The following is a 21316-nucleotide window of genomic DNA, read 5'->3' as shown; positions in this document are numbered from 1 at the left end:
CATAGGAAACCGAAGGCAAACAAATTTATAGTTAGTGTTTGGGTCAAAACACAGAGCTTAGAACCTTTCTTCAGGAATGTACAACTGAGAACAGAGTGTAGACATGATTATATTTCTTTTTTTCAAAGATTTATTTGAAAGTCAGAATTACAGAGAGTGGAGACATGCACACACACACACACACACACACAGAGTGCCTCCATCTGCTGGTTCACTCCCTAAATGGCCACAACAACCAGGGCTGTGCCAGGCTGAAGCTAGGAGCGAGGAGCTTCTTCTTGGTCTTTCATGTGGGTGACAGGGGCCCAAGGACTTGGGCCATCTTCTGCTGCTTTGTCCAGGCCATTAGCAGGGAGCTGGATCAGAAGTGGAGCAGCCAGGACTCGAACCAGTACTTACATGGGATACTAGTGTCACAGGCAGCAGCTTTACCTGCTACACCACACTGTTGGCCACACACATAACTATATTTCAATATAATAACAGAAATGTTAACAACTACTCAAATTACTTCTATTATCATGACTTTAGCTGTTGTTGCTGTTGCTGCTGCTGCTACTGGGACTACTACTACCTAACATGGGAACACACACTATGTGCCAGGCATGTACATTGTTTAAGTGATCCTTGCACTTCTATGAGAAAGTGAAGCAGAGACAGGGTAGGTAACTCTCCAAGATCACATGGGTAGTAAACAGTGGTAGCCCTATGTACAACAAACCAGTCTAACTTTCAAATTTGTACTCTTAACTGCACGCTGGCATTTCCTAATTCCCATGATTTAAGTCTTCTAATTTACTTGTTCTTCTTCATCATGACTATGTTTGGTGTTTGGTTTTGCTTTCCCCCCTCTATATAAATTGACACTGGAATAATACATCTAATGAATCACTTGCATTTGATCACTGTTGTGTTAGGCATTTCTTCCAAGTATCACCAAGACTATTTTACAGAGAACAAAAAGAAAGTGATATGGTTACAGAAAATTTGTTTAGTTTATAACTTGTCTGTTCAAGATTCTACAGAGATGAATCACTGAATTGAAACCAAGAGTGTGCCTGAAGCCCTTTGAGGGGACAGAGTTGCAAGTCTCCGTGGCTATCTCACAGCTCTGAAGCTGTGATATATTGGGCTGCTTTCCCTGTGGGAAAGGGAAAGATTCCTTAAACGTGATGCAAAAAGGGGAAGTGAAATCGACCAAGAATGTTAAAAAAGGCATTTAACTATTAATACTGTAAGAACAAAGATTAAAACCACATTGAAATACTCCTACATGCTATAAAATTGTCAAACTAAGGCTGTTAATGTGTTAACATCCTTGTGTGTAAAGGAGAGTATTGTCTGTCTTCTGTTCAAAGTAAAAATGCGTAAGAACTCCTTGGGGAATATTTTGGCAGTATCTGTTACAGCTAAATATATACATGACCTGTGATTCAGCAATTCTGCTCCTAGATATACAGAGTATAGAAGTTTGTACTTTTTGCATCAGAAAAATACATACAAGTAAGATTGCTGGATAAAATTCAGAAAACCTAGTTGAATTTGAATTTCAGATAAAAAATAAATAAATTTATATCATAAGTATTTCCAAATATTGCATAGAACATATTCATTAAAATCATGGCTGTTTATCTGAAATTCAAATGTAACTGGGTATCTTGCGTTTAAATGCCCAACTCTGGCAATATTACACACAGAAAGGTTGTTAGCAGTATCGATTATAACATACCAGGGGAAATTCAGTGCCCAAAAATAGTAGAATTATGATGTCAATTTCAATATCATTGAAAGAAGTTATATTTTAAGCAAAATCATGAATTGATCTTATAAACAAGATATGAATTGAGCAGACACATACACCAGTACTTAGTGTATAATGAGATTTACGTCTATACAAAGTTAAAAACCAGGCCAGTCTTCTACATTGTATTGAATGTCAAAATTAGGTGATAGAAGTATAATAAAATAAGGGAGATTAGTTACATTTTTGTTAGGAATGTGCTTGCATCAGGGAAAAGCGGAGAGTTATGAACTGCTGGGAAGCTTGGAGGCTTCTGGTTTCCTGAAAATCTTTGATTCTCTGTTTTGAGCAGCATGAATGTTAATTTTATCACTCACTGTGCCGCAAGCTAAAGAAAGAAAGCAAAATTTGATTAAACATAGATTGAAAATAAAATGAAAGTGATTTATATTTTATAACAATATTATTTTAATTCATTTAGGTGTATCTTGCACATGGGATTTAGAGTAGAAAGTGAAAGCACCTTATTATGAGGCATAAATTAATGATGTTAGTAGCCAAAAACACTCCATTTATATTCATTGTACTAATTTAACCTTGTAATTATAGACCCTCATACAGCACAAGGTTACGGAATCCATGATGAGTCTCCTCTACAGAGAATCAAAGCAACTGATGAATAACTGCATTTCAAGGCAAGGACTGTTGCCACTGTGTCTTTTCCTTGGGGACCTGAGTTTTCTTCTGCTTTTCCCTCTCTTTCTTTGTTGGCAAGTATCTTACTGGATTTCAGAAGATGACAATGGAATCCTTTAAGGGAAACATCCTCTTAGTGAATCTCTGAGCCAGCTTAAAGGAAAGGATCAGGCAGAAATCTCAGATAACACAACCAGCAATAGCGTCTGAGTTAGAGGTGGGTGGTCTCACTCCACATGACTCTCAGCCAACCCTGCAAGCTGGGACTGGAAACTGGGTGAAGGAAGCAAAGCACTTCACATCCAGAATGTGAGCAAACTCTCACTCTCTGTTGCCCATGTACCCAACAGGCCACTTTTGCCTCATTCCAGTCCCAGCTCTAGATTTAGAGTAGAAAATGAAAGTACCTTATTATGAGGCATAAATTAATGATGTTAGTAGCCAAAAACACTCCATTCACATTCATTGTACTAATTTAACCTTGTAACACAGCACAAGGTTAAGGAATCCATGGTGGGTCTCCTCCACAGAGAAGAACCAAAGCAACTGATGAATAACTGCATTTCAAAAGAGGGGTTACCAAAAGAGGGGTATGTCCACTGCCCATGGCACACACAAAAATATCTGTGACACTGGTCTTCTGGGAAGAGAAAGGCTTCAGTACCGGTCAATATGGAGGTAGAAGGATATCATAAAAATCTGCCCCTCCAGGAGAGGTTCTGGGAAAAATTCCTGGGTTAAGTGCAGGAAAGCTGCTCTTCAGAAATGCAGAGGAGGCAAGTACAGATTCAAGAGGCTTCGAATTAGGCCAGCAAAATATGACTGTGTTTAAGCACCTCTCCTTAGAAAGCTGGGACTTTAACATATACGCTCAGACCCATTTCTGGGGCATATTACAAGAGTTCCAGGGAAGGAATGTGCACATAAATCAAGAATTTTGAGGCAGCCCTGTGGCACAGCAGGTTAACGCCCTGGCCTGAAGCGCCGGCATCCCATATGGGCACCGGTTCTAGTCCCGGCTGCTCCTCTTCCAATCCAGCTCTTTGCTATGGCCTGGGAAAGCAGTAGAAGATGGCCCAAGTCTTTGAGCCCCTGTACCCATGTGGGAGACCCGGAAGAAGCACCTGGCTCCTGGTTTCGGATCAGCTCAGCTTTGGCCATTGCAGCCATCTGGAGAGTGAACCAGCGGAATGGAAGACCTTTCTCTCTCTCTTTGCCTCTCTTCTCTCTCTGTGTAACTCTGCATTTCAAATAAATAAAACAAAAAAATATTAAAAAAAGGAATTTTGAGTTGGGATGTCAGGAGAAACCTAGAAAAAGGGCAGGGCATTCAATTAGAGACATCTTCCTTGCTGCTCCTTACTGTGAGAGATTTAATCTTCAGGGTAATTTCATATTTCAGAGAAAATAATTTTAATATGTAAATAATCTCCGTAGGCAAAACACAGTGAGAGATTAGCGTATGCCATCTCATTGTGTCCTCTCAAACGTTGTTGAAGTAGATAACAGGGCCACCACAGATTCCTCACTCAGCCACTCATTACTTGGTCACCTTCCCTGCACCCAAAACTTAAGAACCCTCTTGGAAATTTGATAGTTTTATTCTATGAAATAAATTGACAATATGCAAACTAACAGTAAAGTGTATACAAATTTACTACGGGGCCACTACACAAAGTATGAAAATCAAGGAGGTGCAAAGAGGCTCAACCTTATACAGATCTAAACAAAGCAGGGGCTTGGGCTTCTTGGAATGGAGGTGGAGCAGGCTATGGAAGGTTGGGGGAAATAGGTGAATGGAAGCCAGGGTTGTTTTTCTCTCCAGATGAAGGCTCCTACGTAACTGTCATCTTGGTAATCTCTGTCTGGGTCACGTGTCAGACCTGTCAGATCTCCTTCTTGTGAAAATAGATTTCGTAGCAGAAATGGCCTTAGGATGGTGTCAGACTAAATAGCCTCTGCCTGTACCTGCTCTGTACTTCACTAGTGTCAGTAGGATGGATTTCTTTCTACAAAAGGAGGGCTTTTCAAAATCCATTCCTCTTAGCAGAGGTCTTCAGTTTCTCTGAATATCCAAGTGGAAATACACTAACCCAAGAGAGGAACTTGGAGTGGAACGCTTTGATCTCTTTCACTGATAACTGTTGGATCCTCTGACTGACGTTACATGTCTTGTACATTAGTAAATACTTCATTTATTTATTCTATGGAAAAAGGGTGCAAAAGGGATTTTTAAAGTAAGAAACAGTTCTTGCAAGCTTATATCCCCTTTGTTCCTCATGAAAATGGATTGAAATAGCTTATTATTAGCCCTCTATACCCCTGAGGAACCAGCTCAGACATGTTAACTTCCTTATCCAATCAGCACACATTTCTATTTTTCTTTTTGTTACACAGAATATTTGTACAAATTTATAGAGTGTAGTGTGATATTTCATACATTTTGTCTGGAATTAAGATCCTAAGCATAAATGAGACAGAATCTCTTATAATCAGGAATGACGCTATCAGATGGGATGTCTGTGGTCTGAAGGATGTGAGTCATCATACAGATGAGCAAAGAACCAAAATGCAACATGATGTGACAGGAGTTTTATCAAAGTGTGGTCCAAGAGGACAAGGCAGATCCCTGCAGATGAAGCTGTGCAGATGCACTGTGAGTGGAAGGGGGAACCATGAGACCATGTAGTTAGGGTATCTGGAGTATCTTGAAAACATGAGTATGGGAACTATCTGGAAAATTACATGTCAGATGAGAAACGTTTGAAACAGAAACACAATATACTATCTAAAGCAATATTTGTATTATCGAGAATTAGAATAACCAACCAAAAGAAAATACTCTAGATGAGATTTGAAAGTGAGAGAAAACTCAGAAATGACATTACTGTAGACTTCTGATAACATCAGTGATAGAAACAGTGAAATTCTCATATTTGCAAAAACAAACAGTATGCTTTTTAGACCTTTACACACTTTATGAGGTTAACCACTTTAGTGTAGCATCCTCTAAATCAGCAAATGTAATTTACAAATGTATACATTTCCAAATTAATTACTGTAAGAGATCAAAACTAATTATAGCACATTGTAGGAGAATAGAACTAATTATAGCACAAAGGTATCAGACAAGAGATTAAAAAAAAAGCTAGTTCTAGCCTAAAGCTCTATGACAAGGAATAAGAGCTAACAAATTTCACCAGCGCAGGGGTACACTTCTCTGGTTATCCTTAAGTGACTTGAGAAATAAAACAAAAGAGGCAGTTAAAGCACTTGCCCTGATGAGGAAAATCTACTGTGCTCATGTATCTCTTCCCAGATTCTTTCTCTGCTTAATTTTTTCCATATTTGTTATCCTGTGACCACTCCATTGTCACCACAGGGGCAAACACACACACACACACACACACACACACACACACACGAGAGAGAGAGAGAGAGAGAGAGAGAGATTAGCATTCTATTTCAGATAATTTTAAACCCAGAACTCGGAACAAAACATTAATGACTTCCTTATAATCAGCTGGCTTTTTAACAAATGAGAAAAAACAAGCAAAACAGAGATGAAATCAATTTTTCATTTCCTGTTCTGAACATAAAGTCCATCCCCTCACTCACACAGGAAACCAAAGCCTTGGGTGTAGCTGTGAGAGTCAGCAGCTTACCAGTCTCAGGGAAGGAACCCTCTCTCCTTGCAAGAATATGCAGAGCAACCTGGAGACCACATTGTTACAGAGACAGGCAGGTGATGAGGAATGTTGGAAACTGAGTAGAGAGGGAAATACAACACTGCATGCAGAGATGAGAATGGAGAAAATGATGGAAATCATCATATGCAACTATCAGAGATACTGACATTTAAGAACACAGTTATGCACTTGACATTGTCATGGTTCCAAAAATTAGCTACAGATTTTAGACCAAGGGGACAGATAGCCTGTTGACAGATAAAATTAACTGAGTTGAGAGCAAAGAAGGATAACAGTTTTTGGTGGCTTAACAGAACTGCAATGTGGGAGACATCAAATTCAAACAGCCTAGAGTGGGTTGTTTGCTTTGTTGTTGTGGAGTTTCTTAATCTCATTGTAGATTCTGGTTATTAACCCTTTATCTGTTGCATAGTTTGCAAATATTTTTTCCCATTCTGTCAGTTGCCTCTTCACTTTCCTGACTGCTTCTTTTGAAGTACAGAAAGTTCTCAACTTGATGCAATCCCAAATGTTAATTTTGGCTTTGCCTGCCTGTGCCTCTGGGGTCTTTTCCAAGAAGTCTTTGCTGGTGCCAATATCCTGTAGGGTTTCTCCAATGTTCTCTAGTAATTTGATGGTGTTGGGTCATAGATTTAGGTCTTTAATCCATGTTGAGTGGATTTTTGTGTAAGGTGTAAGGTAGGGGTCTTGCTTCATGATTCTGCACGTGGAAATCCAGTTTTCCCAGCACCATTTATTGAATAGACTGTCCTTGCTCCAGGAATTAGTTTTAGATCCTTGATCAAATATAAGTTGGCTGTAGATGTTTGGGTTGATTTCTGGTGTTTCAATTCTGTTCCATTGGTCTATCCATCTGTTTCTGTACCAGTACCATGCTGTTTTGATTACAACTGCCCTGTAGTATGTCCTGAAATCTGGTATTGTAATGCCTCCAGCTTTGTTTTTGTTGTACAAGATTGCTTTAGCTATTCGAGGTCTCTTGTGCCTCCATATGAATTTCAGCACCATTTTTTTCTAGATCTGAGAAGAATGTCTTCGGTATCTTGATTGGTATTGCATTGAATCTATAAATTGCTTTTGGGAGAATGGACATTTTGATGATATTGATTCTTCCAATCCATGAGCATGGAAGATTTTTCATTTTTTGGTATCCTCTTCTATTTCTTTCTTTAAGATTTTGTAATTCTCATAGTAGAGGTATTTAACATCCTAGGTTAAATTTATTCCAGGGTATTTGATTGTTTTTGTAGCTATTGTGAATGGGAATGATCTTAGAAGTTCTTTCTCAGCTGTGGCATTGTCTGTGTATACAAAGGCTGTTGATTTTTGTGCATTAATTTTATATGCTGCTACTTTGCCAAACTCTTCTATGAGTTCCAATAGTCTCTTAGTAGAGTTCTTTGGATCCCCTAAATAAAGAATCATATCATCTGCAAAGAAGAATAGTTTGACTTCTTTCTTCCCAATTTGTATCCCTTTAATTTCTTTTTCTTGCCAGATGGCTCTGGCTAAAACTTCCAGAACTATATTGAATAGCAGTGATGAGAGTGGGCATCCCTGTCTGGTACCAGATCTCAGTGGAAATGCTTTCAACTTTTCCCCATTCAATAGGATGCTGGCCGTGGGTTTTTCATAAATTGCTTTGATTGCATTGAGGAATGTTCCTTCTATACCCAATTTGCTTAGAGTTTTCATCATGAAAGGGTGTTGTATTTTATCGAATGCTTTCTCTGCATCTATTGAGATAATTATATGGTTTTTCTTCTGCAGTTTGTTAATATGGTGTATCACATTGATTGATTTGCAAACATTGAACCATCCCTGCATACCAGGGAGAAATTTCAGTTTGTCTGGATATTTCTGATGTGTTGTTTTATTCTATGGCGAGAATTTTATTGAGGATTTTTGCACCTATGTTCATCAGGGATATTGGTCTGTAATTTTCTTTCAATGCTGCATCTTTCTCTGGGTTAGGGGTTAAGATGATGCTGGCTTCATAGAAAGAATTTTGGAGGATTCCCTCTTTTTCGATTGTTCTGAATAGTTTGAGAAGAAATGGAGTTATTTCTTCTTTAAATGTCTGATAAATTTCAGCAGTGAATCCATCTGGTCCTGGGCTTTTCTTTGTTGGGAAGGCCTTTATTACTGATTCAATTTCTGTCTCAGTTATGGGTCTATTTAGGTTTTTGATGTCTTCATGGTTCAATTTAGGTAGATTGCATGTGTCCAGGAATCTATCCATTTCTGATAGATTTCCCTGTTTCCTGGCATACAACTCTTTGTAGTAATTTCTGATGGTTCTTTTTATTTCTGTGGTGTCCTTTGTTACATTCCCTTTTCACATCATTTTATTGATTTGGGTCTTCCTTCTTTTTTTTAGTTAGTTGAGCCAATGGTGTGTCAATTTTGTTCATTTTTTCAAAAAACCAGCTCTTCATTCGTCTGATTTTTTGTAATTTTTTACTCAATCCTGTTGATTTCTTCTCTGATTTTAATTATTTCTCTTCTCCTACTAGATTTGGGTCTGGTATGTGCAGTTTTTATAGATCCTTGAGATGCATTGAAAGCTCATCTATTTGGTGCCTGTCCACTTTCTTGATGTAGGCACCTATTGCTATAAACTTTCCTCTCAACACTGGTTTTGCCGTATCCCATAAGGTTTTATATGTTGTGTTGTTATCCTCATTTACTTCCAGAAAGTTTTTGATTTCTCTTTTGATTTCTTCTATGACCCAGTGTTCATTCAGGAGCATGTTGTTCAGTCTCCATGTGTTTGCATATGCTCTAGGGATTCCTGAGTTGCTAATTTCCAGCTTCATCCCACTGTGGTCTGAGAAGCTGCATGATATGATTCTAATTCTTTTGAATTTGCTGAGACTTGCTTAATGGCCTAGTATGAGGTCAATCCTAGAGAAGATTCCATGCACTGCTGAGAAGAATGTAAATTCTTTAAATGTAGGATTGAAAGTTCTGTAGATATCTGTTAGATATATTTGGGCAATAGTGTTGATTAAATCTGCTGTTTCCTTGTTGGTCTTCTGTCCGGATGATCTGTCTATTTCTGAGAGTGGAGTATTGAAGTCCCCCAGAACTATTGTATTGGAGTCTAAGTCTCCCGTTAAGTCCCTTAACATATCTTTTAAATAAACTAGTGCCCTGTAATTAGGTGCATACACATTTATAATAGTTGCATCTTCTTGTTGAAATGATCCCTTAATCATTATATAATTTTTGTGTTGAAGTTTATTTTGTCTGATATTAATATGGCTACACCTGCTTTTTTTTTTGGTTTCTGTTGGCATGGAATATCTTTTTCCAACCTTTCACTTTCAGTCTGCATGCATCTTTGTTGGAAAGATGTGATTCTTGTAGGCAGCAAATAGATGGGTTTTGTTTTTTAATCCATTTAGCCAATCTGTACCTTTTAACTCGAGAGTTGAGGCCATTAACGTTCAATGTGACTATTGATAAGCAGTAACTTTGCTCTGCCATTTTCCCAAAGATATTTTCTAGTATATACTTTGAGCTTCCTATGCTCTTTTACTGGTAGGTTTTCTTCCTTTACCTTCTTTCATATTGATGGCCGTGTTTTTGTGTTTCTGTGTGTAGGACATCTTAAAAATTTTTTTGCAGGCTAGGACGAGTGGTGACAAATTCTTTCAATTTCTGTTTGCTATGAAAGGTCTTTATTTCACCTTCATTCACAAATGAGAGCTTTCCAGGATATAATATTTTGGGCTGGCAGTTTGTCTCTCTTAGTACCTGGGCTATATCTCGCCATTCCCTCCTAGCCTGTAGGGTTTCTGATGAGAAGTCAGCTGTGAGTCTAATTGGAGATCCTCTGAGAGTAATCTGACATTTCTCTCTTGCACATTTTAGGATCTTTTCCTTTTGTTTTACTGTAGTGAGTTTAACTACAACATGTTGTGGTGAGGATCTCTTTTGGTCATATTTATTAGGGGTTCTATGAGCTTCCTGTACTAGGATGTCTCTGTCCTAGTCTATACCCGGGAAGTTCTCTGCTAGTATCTCACTAAAAAGGCCTTGTAATCCTTTCTCTCTCTCCATGCCTTCAGGAACTCCTAGAACCCAAATGTTGGTTTTTTTTTATTAGTATCCTGTAGATTCCCAACAATATTTTTTAGATTTCTAATTTCCTCTTCTTTTCTTTGGTTTGACTGTATATTTTCCTGTCCTCTGTCTTCTAAGTCCGATATTCTCTCTTCTGCTTCACTCATTCTGTTTTTAAGGCACGCTAATGTGTTTGTCATTTGATATATTGAATTCTTCATTTCATTATGATTATCGTCACTATCCCAGTTTCCTGTTGTACTAGTTGTTTCATTTCATTTTGATTCCTCCTTAATATTTCATTTTCACAAGAGAGATTTTCTATCCTGTCCAATAAGCATTTCTGTAGTTTAAGAATTTGTTTTTGAGAACTTCTTAATGTTCTTATCAATTTTTTGAGATCCGTTTCTTACATTTCTTCTATCTCATTATTTTCCTAATCTTGAATTGGGGTGTTTTTTTTCATTTGGGGGCATCATAGTGTCTTCCTTGTTCTTGTTACCTCGGTTTCTGCATTTGTTGCTTGGCATTGTGGAGATATTCTTTGGTTTCTTCATTGTAGTGGTTTTTCTCGTTATACTATGACTCTAGATTAAGTGGACTGTCTGCTTTTGATGGAGCCTTAGAGGCTTGTGATGGCTGTGGCCCAAGAGCTCTGTTTGGTTCTTCAGGGTTAATGGTGTGCCAAAGGTGAGTCACCCAGGTTCCCTCTCTCTCTCTCACTCTCTCTCTTTTTGACTCAGAAGGGAAGTAATTCCACACAGCTGAGCGGAATTGAGGGTAGTCAATGTATGAAATCTGGCCCTTTTAGACCCTCTCAGTGAGGATGCTAACATGTCAAGAGGCACACCCCAAAGACTCAGAGTCCAGACCAGCTGATGCAAAAAGCAAGAGGATTTATTCAGCATCTGCAGAGACGGGTCTCCTGAACTCAGGAGTCCAGAGGGCCCCCCAGCACAAAGCCACACGGTTTATATACCCGCAGCAACCAATCAAAAGCACTATAGAGTCCATGCACACAGCAGTCCAATCTGTGAGCTGATCATGTGAAAGTCATGCGTCTTCTATCCAATCAGCTTCGGGATCACATGGGAGGCATGCACACAACAGTCCAATCCGTGAGCTGATCATGTGAAAGGCATGCGTCTTCTATCCAATCAGCTAAGGGGTCACATGGGAGGCATGCACCTCGTCGCCATTTTGTTGTTTACTTCTTCAGCAGTTCCTTCCCCTGTCAGCGTCATCTTGTTCACCCTGAGGGGGACGACGTCTCGCTCCCTTCATTCCCCTGGAGGGAGAGCAGCGTCCCGCTTCCCACACCATTATTTGAGTATTAGGAGGTATACAAACTGGGTTAGGTCTTAGCACAGCCAGGCACAATTGTCACAGCTAGCTAAGCATAGGGTCCCTTATTTTTATAGCTGCACCTAATTTTAGCTTTGGGGGAAAAAGTTTAGGGCTATAATTTTTAAACTTTAATTTTATTTGGGGCAAAGGTGACTTCTTGTTTTTAATAGTGTTAGCTTAAGTCACTCCATCTTGGTTTTATTTTTAAGGTTCTTCAGCCCCTATGGGGATAATATTTGTCTGCTCTGCCCCAAGGACCCCACAAAGGGTCTATGCAGCCCTCAGTGTGATCTGAAATTTCTCTGCAGTTTCCCACCTGGTTGCCAAGTTTACTGAGTTTGTGTAGTCCGTGAGTTCTCTCGCCCACCCTCAGATTTTCACAGTCTCAGTTCATTAGCTCCACATCTTCACAAGGTCCTAACCTTCTGTTATTTCCCCCCACCAGAGTCAGGTTTTTCTGCTTGGCTGATGGTGGGCGCCGCTTTACGCATGTCCAAAATGGCACTGCTCTTTGTCTTGCTTGCCTTTGTAAGGTGAGTGGAGAGAGAGGCTCACGTCCATGGCAGTCCCATTTATTTATTTATTTATTTATTTATTTCTCTCCTCTAGTTAGCCTGGTGAACTTTCCCCAGCGGGACTTCAAGCATCATTCCCTCTAGGATCTTTCTGCGTTTCCACACCAATGTCTTGTGCTACTGAGGTTTCTCCTCACCTCCCCTTCCAGCACTGGTGCATAGACTCCATGGCTGGGCTCCTGAGACGTGGGTATCTTTGCTCTCTCTGTAGGTCCTCCGAGTCACATCCACTAGGTCCAGAAGTTTCCTCTGCAATTTTTTTTTCTGAGCCTTTCCCTGAAACTACAGTAACTCCACTTTTATTAAACTATCTTTTCCCGGACTATCAGTGTGCACTCTCACTATTCTACCATCTTGGCTCCACCCCTCTTATTATTTTTTAAAGATTTATTTATTTATTTGAAAGTCAGAGTTACACAGAGAGAGAAGGAGAGGCAGGGAGAGAGAGTGAGAGAGGTCTTCCATCTGGTGGTTCACTTCTCAATTGGCCACAACAGCCAGAGCTGTGCCGTTCGGAAGCCAGGAGCCAGGAGATTCCTCCAGGTCTCCCATGCAGTTGCAGAGGCCCAAGGACTTGGACCATCCTCCATTACTTTCGTAGGCCATAGCAGAGAGCTGGATCAGAAGTGGAGCAGCCGGGACTTGAGCTGGCACCCATATGGGATGCCAGCATTGCCTGCGGTGGTTTTACATGCTACACCACAGAGTCGGCCCCTTTTATCTTATTTATCTTTACTTAACTCACATGTTGTTAGTAATTCATATTGCTTAAATAGCAAGTCATCACAGTTTATTATTGTTGAGATAATATGTGGTTGTATTGGCTGAGCAGTTTTCTTCCTACTTGAGAGCGATAAAATGGCAGGCGCGGGTATTCACAATGCCAGGTCAATGGTTCTTTACAGTCTTCTATGTTATGGGGATGTAACTCAGATTTAGCCTATAATCTTGGGCTTGATCTCAGCTTTTTTGAGGTCTTACTGTAGTGGATGATGACCATTCTTCCCACCATCTTGTATACATGTCGTCCAGATGTGTCTTCACCTTCAGTGCCTTACTCTTGGGAAACACCTTCTTCTTAGACTTGCACAGACGCCTCAGCAGTGAATGTTGCTTCAGCCACAGGCATGTTTAAACTCCCACTGATTCATGGCACTGTACAGCTCCACCAGATTCTTGTAGGGTACACCTCAGTAGATGAACTTCTAGAAGGTCCTCCTCTGTTTATGCGCCTCCAATGTTTTGTCAGCCTCTCAAGAAACTCTATGTTAGACCCTCTGAGTGAGGATGCTAACATGTCGAGAGGCACGCCCCAAAGACTCAGAGTCCAGACCAGCTGATGCAAAAGCAAGAGGATTTATTCAGCGTCTGCACAGATGGGCCTCCTGAACTCAGGAGTCCAGAGAGTGCCCCCAGCACAGAGCCACACGGTTTATATACCTGCAGCGACCAATCAGAAGCACTATAGTGTCCATGCACACAGCAGTCCAATCCATGAACTGATCATGTGAAAGGCATGTGTCTTCTATCCAATCAGCTAAGGGGTCACATGGGAGGCATGCACCTCATCGCCATTTTGTTGTTTACTTCTTCAGCAGTTCCTTCCCCTGTCAGCGTCATCTTGTTCACCCTGAGGGGGACGACGTCTCGCTCCCTTCATTCCCCTGGAGGGAGAGCAGCATCCCACTTCCCACACCATTATTTGAGTATTAGGAGGTATACAAACTGGGTTAGGTCTTAGCACAGCCAGGCACAATTGTCACAGCTAGCTAAGCATAGGGTCCCTTATTTTTATAGCTGCACCTAATTTTAGCTTTGGGGGAAAAAGTTTAGGGCTATAATTTTTAAACTTTAATTTTATTTGGGGCAAAGGTGACTTCTTGTTTTTAATAGTGTTAGCTTAAGTCACTCCATCTTGGTTTGATTTTTAAGGTTCTTCACTCTAGTCATCATCTTAAGTCACTATTCCCACTAAAAAATTTTGTAATAAAAAGATAATGTAGGCTTGTTTTATTAGTAAACCTAGATAAGAAAAATACTAAGTTGTATTAGCTGTAATACTGGAAAGTCTGATGACATACCTATTTTCATCAAACCAACACTTCTCTTAATTATCAAAGAGTACTTTATTTTATACTTTTTTCAAACCAATGATTAAGAATGTTATACCACAATAGTTTTAATGACGTGTGATTACTTTGAAATTTACTTTATATGGGTGAAATGGTCATTATTCCATTTGATTATTGTTATAGCCACTGTCTATATTCCACTAAACTAGGGTCATTTTGCTTTTTAGTTGTTAAACTTTTTATTCTGTGAAGTATTAAGTCTTTTATTGCAATGTAACTTTAAAATAAAAACTATAAAACTCAAAAACTAAAAAAGTGGAAAGAAAGGAAGGAGGACAGAGGATAGGAGGTAGAGGGGAAGGGAGGGAGGGAGGAGGGGAATATCATTATATTTTTAGAATTGTATTTACAAATCACAGTGACTCTGTTGAAAATAATTAAAAATGAAAATAAAAAAATAAAGAAGAGTACCCAAAGACAAGTGAATTTGAAATGCTTTTGAGACAGTTGTTCATTTTCTAAGAGCACATCTTTTCCTGTATTCATTCATTCATTCATTTATTCACTTAATGCCACCTGTATAGAAGTATCTGACAATTTAACTTGGCAATTTCATAAGGAGACAAAAATAACAATAACGACATAAATAGTAACAAATTTTATAGAATCAGAGCTGAGACTTAGGGATTAAATAACTTTATTTTGCAAAACCAAGAAAAAGTGTAGATGAAAGCCTAGTTAAAACTGGATTGCTGGCTTGGGGGAAAAGCTCACAGATGAAGAAGTAGATGAAATGATCAGAGAAGCAGATATTGATGGAGACTGACAAGTCAACTACAAAGAATTCGTACAGATGATGACCACAAAATGAAGACCTGCTTTCAACTCCTTTTCTCCCTCTAGAAGAATCAAATTGAATCTTTTACTTACCTCTTGCTAAAAAAAAAAGTTCATTTATTCATTCTGTTTCTATATAGCAAAACTGAATGTCAAAAATACCTTCTGTCCACACACACACACACACACACACAATCTGCATGTATTGGTTGGTGGTCCTGTCCCTATCGATCAAGCTACACATCCATTTTAGACTATACCTACTTTTACAAACTTAACGATAAGGAAGCACTTAGTGGACTCCTTCAGGTTCCATTGCTGATGATCCTAACACGCATGTGGGCTGGCCAGTCCATCATGCATGCGGCCTGATGACAATACAGTCAGGCGTTTGTATCAAAACCAAAAAATGAAAGAAAAAAAAACACAACAAATTCAAAACTCACCCAGATGGGTTCTCATTCGATTTGTTAGGATAAATAGCTGGTTTCCTGAAAACAAATGCGTTTACAATTGGTTTACGTCAGGACGCCGTGCAGTGAGATGGTTGAGGGGTGAGCTGTTGAGATGTAGGCCCACTACAGGATGGTCCTCCTGTCCTTCTGTGCTCCGGCCCACGGTGACAGCCACGCAGCCTCGTGGCACACCTGCCTGCGCTGGCTTAGTGTCTGCTGGGCTGTCACCATTCACGCAAATTTTTAATGAGAAACTTCCCAAGGGAGCATCTCTGGACTCTCTGTTTTAAAAACCTGCAGCATGACTTGGAGCCGGCAGAGTAGGCTGTGGCTGTGGACTCCAGCACAACCGTCAACGTGGATGTTCAAGAAACTACGATTACGTCCATTCCAAGTTGTAAATGCTAGTCTTTTTTTTTTTTCAATAAAAAGACAATTAACTTAAAAAAAGGTGCTCTTTTGCCTTTTTTAAGGATATCATTTTTGATTTTTTATTTTTTTTGTCAAAAAAAATCATTCCATTGTTCTTATTGGATTTTTGTTCTTTGCCATCCTTATTTGTCCAGCAACTAAGAATTGTTTTCAGATTAGAGCATCTTTAGTAAAGCACTGTAACTCAAATAATCTTCAATTATCTGTGCTCATTTTCCAATAAATTTGCATAGATATTTCCCACAGCTGACCAAGACTAAGAGAATTGTTTTTGGAGATGGTATGTGTGCTGCATTAATGACTGGTCCCCAGAATTGTTACTGATTCACTCAGTAGCCCTGTCTTCATGTCTCAGGATGGGCTCCTGTTTCCAGCTCTAGTAAGGAGGGCTAAGTAATGCTGACATTGCCGATCTCTTTATGAACAATACATCTAATGAACCAAGACTTTCTTACAATTAAGGAATGGGATGTGTATATTGAGGGATACCGGTAGGCCACTGCACATCACAGACCTCAAGCCCTGATACTACCATGAAGTATCAGTCACCCAAAGCATCCCAACTTGGTTGGAAATTGAGAAGCCTTTTTTTTTCTCTCCAGAGCACAGATACTTTCAGAGAACTGTTTTAATTAATGGATAAAAAAAAAAGTAATTGTGATCCAATTTCAATATCAGAAATGGCCATATAAAATATTACTATGAGTTCAGTGATATCAAACTTAGATGTATTCACCATAAGAAAAACAAAAACCTGGCCAGTGCTGCAGCTCACTAGGCTAATTCTCTGCCTGCGGCGCCAGCACCCCGGGTTCTAGTCCCGGTCGGGGCACCGGATTCTGTCCTGGTTGCTCCTCTTCCAGTCCAGCTCTCTGCTGTGGCCGGGCAGTGCAGTGGAGGATGGCCCAGGTCCTTGGGCCCTGCACCCGCATGGGAGACCAGGAGGAAGCACCTCGCTCCTGACTTCAGATCAGCGCAGGTGGCGGCCATCTGGGGGGTGAACCAATGGAAGGAAGACCTTTATCCCTATCTCTCTCTCTTTCTCTCTCACTATCTAACTCTGCCTGTCCAAAAAAAAAAAAAAAATCCCTGGAAAACATACCATCATTGGAAGGAATGGGAAATAACCTGTGATTTGAAGCTCCTCTAAATGGGTGAGAGGCTGAGAGAAAAAAACCTATAACCCAACACTCCCACCTCAATGATGGGGATGGCAAAAAACACCCTGTGACTCAAATATTTTAACTTCTTGCAAAAGATTAAATTTAATCCGAAACCCCATCTCTACATGAGTGTCAGAGATAGAACCACCAATAATGCCAGAATGTCCACAATTTAAACATGAAACCCAGTTATGCTTAATAGTGGGGATGGAACCCAGAAGAATTGGGAGTGTTGACAACAAGAATAAGATAAAATAAATAAAAGTTTCAAACTTTGACCAAAATAAGAATGAGTGGGTAAGGGACTGGCACTGTGGCACAGTGAGTTGAGCTGCTACCTGCGATGCTGGTATCCCAGACAAGCACTGGCTGGAGTCCCAGTTGTTCTATTTCCCATCCAACTTCCTGGAAAAGCATCGCATGTCCCAAGTACTTGGACCCTGATACCCATGTGGGGTACCCTGAATCTTCTGTTTCTGACTTCAGCCTGGCCCATCCCTGGCCATTGCAGCCATTTGGGTAGTAAACCAGGGATGGAAAATCACTCTCTATTTCCTCTCCCTTCTCTGAAACTCTGCCTTTCAAATAAATAAATCAATAAATCAATAAATCTTTTTTAAAAAAAAAAGAACAAGTGGGTGAATCCAGGAGGACTTGTAGCCCAGTAAACCCAAGGAGATGGACAGACTCAGTGGATTGTGATCATCACCAAGCACCGAGGACCTCAGGAGCAATGGGATGGAAAGAAAGGTTGCTCTGGATTCTTCAGAATATTTCAGCAATGTAGACTCAGATAAAATAAAACAAGTTATGAAAAAACAATGATTATACTTATTTGGGGATTATAAGGGTTACAGTTTGGGAAAGACCAAGTTCAAAGAGCCTTGTGTATATGTTCCAAGTCTTTACAACATTGTGGCTGTTTTTACAGCCTAAACCAAAAGGGAATTGTTAATTACATCTCTTATGTGTCAAGACATGTGATTGGTGCAGCAGGTTTGCAAGAATAGATTCAGCAGTCTCAGAAAGCAAGGAAGATCTCATGAACTGTAATAAGGATGAGTTAATTTTGTTCCAGAAATTGGAGTTTAGTTCAGTTCACAAGGCCAACAGGTGCCCAGATAATTATGTTCAGACAGCTCAGTTTGAAAATTCAACTTTAAAGTTCAATTGCCTCACTTCAAAACACTCAACTACCTTTCTTCCAAAATTTAGCTGTGAATGTGTATGAGACCTACTTAACAAGGGCTTCCTTATCCATCTTAAGTGGCTGTGATTCATAGGCAATATATTACACTGACCATCTTTCTTGCCAAATATGTTGACACAAGGAGCAATTTGATAATTTGTACTATCAGAAATAAATACATCCTCATTTAGGTAAAGAAAGACTTTGAGTGTTATTGCTCTGCTATAAGGGGAAGAGGACTACTATTACAGGGAGAATAATCCAGTGCTAAAAGCATCTCAGAAGTAAAGAAGAAGGGTATGTTTATGAGGAAGAATTGAAAGAACTAGGAAAATCTCACTATGGGAGGAATCCTATAATTAGGAAATAGTGTTCTAGGGTTAAGCTTATACTGCACAACGTTTGGGGCAGGGGTTGTAGGAGGTGGAAGCTCAGGAATCCAGAAGAAGGAGAATATTTGCACAATGCTCTTTTTTCTGTTGATCTGTGGATATAAACAGTTCAACAAATCTTTTACTAGGCACTGTATGAAAATGGAAAGGGTCTGTGTCTGGGCTGTCACAAGTAAAAAAGGAGACATGAGTCTCCTCTAAGTCACATAGTAAGGGTAGATCATCACATTGGGCCCTTTCTCAGATACAACAATGCGAATGTATTTCTTTAAATGTAGCTATTTTTTCAAAAATAAGGAACTCAGGTAGATTTTATCACTGTTGATATGACTCATGTGTGTAGCAGTTTCTATTGCAAGCATAGAAAAGAGAGCTACTAACTTGACCTGGAAGATTAGTGAAAGTATTCACAATTATTTGAAACATGAACTGGGTCAGGAATATAGAACCCAAGATAGAGCATATGTGGAAAGGTACTTTAGTATATAATACACAGAGTTGAGAAATACTTTGAGGCGAGGGAACAATGGCAGTATTTGACTTCCAAAGGAAGAAAGTGAGCCAGATGGTAGAAAAAGGAAAAAAGAGTGGTTGTGAAAGGAATTTGATTATTGTCAGACCTAAAGAGGCCTTGAGTGACAAGGCCAAGCAATTTTGATTGTATCATAAACCAACAGAGTTTTCAAAAATTTTGCACCCAAGAAAAGTAAGATTTAAATGATTTTCAGGACGCAATGTAAAGAGCTGACCACTAGATGGGGAGAGACAGCGAGAAAGAGAGACTAGATTCAGATTCAAGATCAGTGAAATAAAGCATAGTGATGTGCAGTAGGTAATAGCTATGAATCAGGATCCACAGTTACAGGGGAAGAACTAGGAAAATCAGGATTCTAAAACATAAAGTGTATTCACTTCCTCCTATATACATCAGAACTGAATTGATTTTCCCTATCAAAGTTTTTGAGAAGAAAGTGTTGTCAAATGGTTAGAGCTAAAGTTTCTTATTGGGTATGCCTTTCCACATAGTTAATCCAACAATCCAGACAGTAACTTCAAATAAAACAGAATGATATTATATAGTTAGAAGCAGGATTTAAGAAGCAAGGTAAAATTTGATAGAAACCTATGATTTTCTGCAGCATCACAGCTTGCCAGAGAGGTATTCTCAGACTACACAAACTACAGTCGCATTAAATGATTTTCACTCTAGCTATTCATTTCTTTTTTAGCACTGAAAACATTCTGAATTTTTTCCCCTTATGTGTTTACAAGTTAATGGTCTGCTTCTCATTACAATATAAACTCTGTCTGAGCAGGGTTTTACTTGGTCTTATTTTTCAGTTAACCCCCAGCATCTAGAATAACTCCTTGTTCACTGAGAGCCTCAATAAATATGTGTGGGCTAACTTCAAGGATTTTTGGCATCCATTTGCTAAGTTAGTCTCACTTAAAGGCACACATTCATAATGGGTAGAAGAAAAGTCACTAGAATGGGTATGATAAAAACATTGGAGAGTCATCCTGACTTGGTTATTTGAATGTTTTAGGTTTACAAAGAATTTTTTTAGAAAAAAGTGAAAGCAAAAGTGAGACAGTGATGTGAAGCAAATGGGATGCATTCATAAATTGATTTCATCAACAAGTATTCATTGATCTGGTTATACTGATTTCAAAATTTTTTTGAGTGGTTGAGTATTATCAGAAATCAGAGGAAGGTTAAAATTTATAGCATAGGCAGGGTTGATTTTCATTTAAATATAACTGAAACAGCTGAGCATATTTTGCTGTCTATAGTGAAGTATTCACACAGGTAAGATGCTCAAGAAATCTTTAGATTCAATGTTTAGAAAATATCAGAACTAAGAGTGGTTTTCTGTAGGAAACAATTCTAAACATGGGAGAAGTAACTGAAAATATTCAAGACAGATTCAATGCACAACTGAGACTCCAAATTGCCATTTAGTGTGCGTTATATTGTAGGATATAAAAACCACCCCCACCTATGGAATGTTAAGCTGACACCGAAGACAGTGGAAGTCTCCCAAAGTTCTATATGGCACTATTTTCTGGTTGTACCAAAAAATAAACAACCAGCAAATGATTTCACCTCTTAAAAAATTTACACTTAAAAAATGGGATGAGGTGGGCTCCCCTCCTTCTTAAAAATTTTCTCAGAGCTACTGAAAAACCTGCAGTTACAAAGTAGTTGAGGAAAATATTCCTCTGGATTGAACAAGAAGGGGGACAGGGGCCACTAACACATGGCGTATGCCTTTAATCGGACTTGGCTTCTTTCTCTTCCGCTTCATCAGAGGCTGGACGCTCCTCATTCTCAGTTTCTCCGTTTTCTGCATGCAAGTCTTCATTAGCTTCTCGGTGAGCCGCCTCGGCCTGTTTTCCCTTTGCTCCTCTCTTCCCCTTGGCTTGCATCTTTTTTCTGACGACTTTTCCTACCCGGAGGATTTCTCGGGCTTCGCTTCCACTTTCACGGGGCTGCTTCCCCGACAGCCGCGCCGACCTCGCTTGGGCTCCTCCTTCGCCGCCCCTTCCGCAGAGCTGACCTTCCTGTTGGGCACCGTGCCGGCGGGGAGCCTGCGAGCTGTGGCGCGCCAAGAGCCTCCCCGCCGCCAGAGCCG

At 39.7% G+C, this 21316-nt stretch overlaps 2 pseudogenes; both read right to left on the bottom strand.

Moving 5' to 3' along the window:
• The window catches only part of LOC138846009 (ADP-ribosylation factor-like protein 1 pseudogene), a 27752-nt pseudogene extending 6809 nt beyond the window's left edge, over nt 1-20943 (bottom strand).
• LOC127484831 (non-histone chromosomal protein HMG-14 pseudogene) overlaps nt 20791-21316 on the bottom strand; it is a 36437-nt pseudogene continuing 35911 nt past the window's right edge.

This window comes from Oryctolagus cuniculus, chromosome 1 (genome assembly GCF_051225735.1).
Source record: "Oryctolagus cuniculus isolate XC-2025 breed Fujian yellow rabbit chromosome 1, ASM5122573v1, whole genome shotgun sequence".
Classification (NCBI taxonomy): Eukaryota; Metazoa; Chordata; class Mammalia; order Lagomorpha; family Leporidae; genus Oryctolagus; species Oryctolagus cuniculus.
Note: the sequence above shows the minus strand (reverse complement) of the source record. Positions and strands in the feature narration are given on the sequence as shown.